This window comes from Ptychodera flava, chromosome 13 (assembly GCF_041260155.1).
Source record: "Ptychodera flava strain L36383 chromosome 13, AS_Pfla_20210202, whole genome shotgun sequence".
In the NCBI taxonomy this organism is placed as follows: domain Eukaryota; kingdom Metazoa; phylum Hemichordata; class Enteropneusta; family Ptychoderidae; genus Ptychodera; species Ptychodera flava.
In genome coordinates this window covers 39,591,040-39,594,908 of record NC_091940.1, presented here as the reverse complement: position 1 = coordinate 39,594,908, position 3,869 = coordinate 39,591,040, and the positions used below count along the sequence as shown (strand labels likewise).

General features: G+C 35.4%; 1 long non-coding RNA gene across 1 annotated transcript; it reads right to left on the bottom strand.

The window, feature by feature from the left end:
• Positions 1-699: 699 nt before the first annotated feature.
• Positions 700-3,272, bottom strand: LOC139148781 (uncharacterized). Its single transcript, XR_011556011.1, has 4 exons — positions 3,154-3,272; positions 2,518-2,677; positions 2,157-2,217; positions 700-1,770 (listed from the first exon to the last, which is right to left on the bottom strand). It is a non-coding gene; the product is annotated as an uncharacterized lncRNA (long non-coding RNA).
• Between the last annotated feature and the right edge of the window lie 597 nt (positions 3,273-3,869).

Sequence of the window (3,869 nt, the reverse complement as noted above, 5' to 3'; positions counted from 1 at the left end):
TTAGTCTTGATGGGGCAGGGAAATGTGGTCATTAAGAAGTATCACTGGAGTGTATATGTTGAGATCTATGGGCACATAGGTCTATGTCGTTGTTCCCAATTTGAAACACATGAGGCATGTCTAAGTTATGGTTCTAAATCTGGAAAAAAGATCAGACCTCTAGCTGTATTGGCCAGCCAAGAAATACATATGCACATAATAAATGAGGTACAAGATGTGACATCTTAAGGTCCAATATCCTATCAAAATTGAAGGGTATAGAACTTGTGGTTACTGAGTTATGCATATATATGCATAATCAAGGTCAAAGGTCATCGAGGTCACTTGGCTTTTGAAAAATAGATAAACACTTATTTAAGTATGATAGTACATGCATCAAATCTGTTAAGAGCTATACATACTTAGGACTGACAATTAAATCAAATGGTACTTTCAGTGACACAATTACAAATTTGGCCGATAAAGCAGCAAAATCTTTGTATAGTTTAAAAAGGGTTTTATTGCACAACAGAAAGATAAAATTTTCCCTAAATTTATTCAATGTTTTCATTAAACCTGTTTTACTGTATGGCTCAGAGCTTTGGGGACAAGATTTCATAGATTACACAGTGTTCTTGCTAAAAGCCGGCAGCCGGCGAAAATAGCCGCCTGGCAAGTCAAAAAAGCACGTGACCTGCCGGCTGGTGTCACTCTAGTAAAGTATTATATCGCATTTTCACTGAGCCTTGCCCATATGTCTGAAATAACAGAGAAAACGACGTCAAACTTGACAAAATGTCCCGATAAAAACTCGTACGTCGTACTTCTGTAAACACATACAATCTAGAAATGCTTAACGTACTACGCCCAATCAGATTAAGCGTTCTTACTCACTCTTTCAAATGCATGGAAATTTACATAGGACAAGATCTCACCACGACGTAATCACTTACGTTTACCTTTGTCTAATTTTTGTTTTTTCGTAAAGTACTGCTGAATATCGTTAGATTTCTTTTTGGCACTTCCGATCGCTCGCACTCGTCCTTCGGATGCCGCCATTGCGTTTGTTGTTTGAGAAAATTCACCTTGACCTCATGATCTATGACCCGCTCAGAACATGCTAGAGGGCGCGAAACAAAATCGGCCAATCACTGCAATGATTACGTAGGGTGTAAATAAATAGTTTTGAAAGTCAGAAAAAAACAATTTTCAAACTTAACACAATATTCTGCACTAAGTGGTATGACCTAGCTCTCACTGTGACTTTTATGTGTAACTTCAACACTATAGTGCTTGGTGCCAGAAACACAGACTTGATCCTCATAAAACACACAAACAGATTTTGTTGCCAACTTTATTACATGCCATCGACATTAATAGTTGTTCTATATTGTACATGTTGTTTTGAGATGGCATAGGAGAATCTTTGCTTGCTTGGGAAAAATTTTGTAACTGATTGAGTGAATGGAATCTTTGGGGAACAAAGTGTTACAAAATTCATTTTCAAACCTAAGGGTGAATCTTCACCAAATGATGTGACTAAATTTTAAGCTTTTGTAACCTTCACTCTAACTTCTTGGTGAAGTTTGTCATTACAGACATTAGACAGTTCTTTTTGCAATTGCTGCTCTGTGTTGCTCATGTTGCCTAGTTGAGATGGTGACGAGAAGAATCTTTGCTTGCTTGTGGAAAACTGTGTATGTCGTTGACTGAACAGCATCATTGAGGTGCAATGTAAAAACTACACCAGATTGTGATTGTGGGGACCAACTCTTCCTGCAGAAAGTAAATCTGAAATGATAATAATATCCCAGTATCAAAGATTAGAATGGTGAAACATGATTTGTTTGTAGATGAAATATAAAGTGGAATTCAGGTGTCATCTCTTACAGTTTATTCAAGGGAAAATTTTCATGTTATTAACTTCAAATCTAAGGCAATACTGTGAGAGGTGACACATGCACATTGTCAGGGCTTCAAACTTAATTGTCTGGTGTTACTGATATGTATTGAGATGATTATTTTTGCATGGGACCTTGATATAAGTGCCAAAATGCAAATGAGTCAGTATAATGCAAGGCATATAATTTTGTGGTCCTGAACTTGTGCCAGTGTTACAGTAGGAGATTTTCCTCTGTTTGCGAGAAATATGCCTTAATCGATTGCAATCTACTAACAAAAGCTATAGGACCTATAACAACTCAGCTTGGGTAATCCTCCCTTGGCATTGGTGAAATGCTGTCAAAGAGAGCATTGAAATAACATGTAAAATTGTGTAAACCTAGGTGCAGACCAACAAAGTAATCATAATAGGTTAAGAATGAAAAAGGCTTGTATCATAGTTGAAAGACACTGGAAATGTTTTTAACAGGTTTCATCTGGAGCTGTATAGATATTCTGTATGAATGCATTTTCAGTATTTGGGGAAAAAAGCTGGTTCTATGAGAGCAACATGTATGTGCACACATGTATTCTTGATCTGGCACTAACAGCTGGATTCCATATCTATTGCTATAATGATAGGAAGAAGGGTCTTACATATTTTTGACATTTACGTCTATGCTGATCACACGTCTGAGTTGAGCACAGATGAATCCGTTTAACCCAGCTAAAACATACATTGAAGCTGTTATCCAATGTGAAGCAGCATCTGTGTCATCCAACAGGTTGTTAAAAACGTTTACCACTTTTCTTTGTCCTGAAATGGCAGATGAGAATTTTGATTTTAGAATGAAATACAGCAATTTTAGAGCAAAATACGGCAATTTAGAGCATGCCTAACACACAGTGACACTTTCAAAGTACTGTAATAAGTGATTTTATTGACTGTGTGACCAAACGGCAAAAGTCGCCTTAAATGACAAAAGATTCATCACATTCTGATTGCATAAACAGTAATTGAGTGAAGACTTTTTTTAAAATTGTACTTTAATATGACAGACTTGACTACATAAACTTGCAGATTCCATAATAACGATGATGGTCACTTCCAGGAACTGGTGTAAAAAATATCACATCTGAAACAATATGTATTAATGTTAATTATTAAATTGTATACAAATGTGATGGCAATGTTACAATATTTGTAATTTTGGAAAAGTTCAGACTATGGCCACTGATATTGATATCTTAAATTGGAATGACTCCATCAAGGGTCAACATTGTGTCACTTACCATCATTGCTGTCATGATAGCGTTTTATCAAGAAGTGATCCTCCTACAACTTGGTGATGTCCTTACAGTGTACTGATTTTCGCCAATATTTCTTCTTTGGCATGCTGTATTTTCAACCTATGTATTAAAAACAAAATATAATTTTCAAAACTATTTACAGACTGGTAGAGATAAAGTATTAACTCATAAATTAGTTATGCTAACTCCACGTCAATAGGGAATATTTTTAATTGATACCCAGGCATCCTACAATTCAATGTTTTTTTGAATAAAAGAGGTGTGCATAAATAACAAATCAAAACACCCTGAAAGAAAATATTGTGCAACACATTGCATCATAATTGTTGTTGTGTAGTCAACCAGAAGTCCTCACAAACATGATACAATAAAACAGCAAGAGAAGAAACAATAAAACAAATCTTTTAATTCAAATCATCTCTCCCAAGAGGATAAGATTTAAATAAAGAGTCACATTAAATAAATTATAAGGGTTCGTAATTCCCCAGTATCTCTGTGCTAACAGATTGGTATACCAGGGTTGGTCCTTGTGCAACTATATACATCTTGTACTACTTTCAGTCGTAGCCCACATGGGCAACTGTTTTTTTTAGACAATGAAACGTCAAATTTGATATATTTTTTTCATTGCTACCTACTACACACTAAGGGAAAAATACTGTCTTTGTTAAAACAAGAACTTATCACAAATATGATAA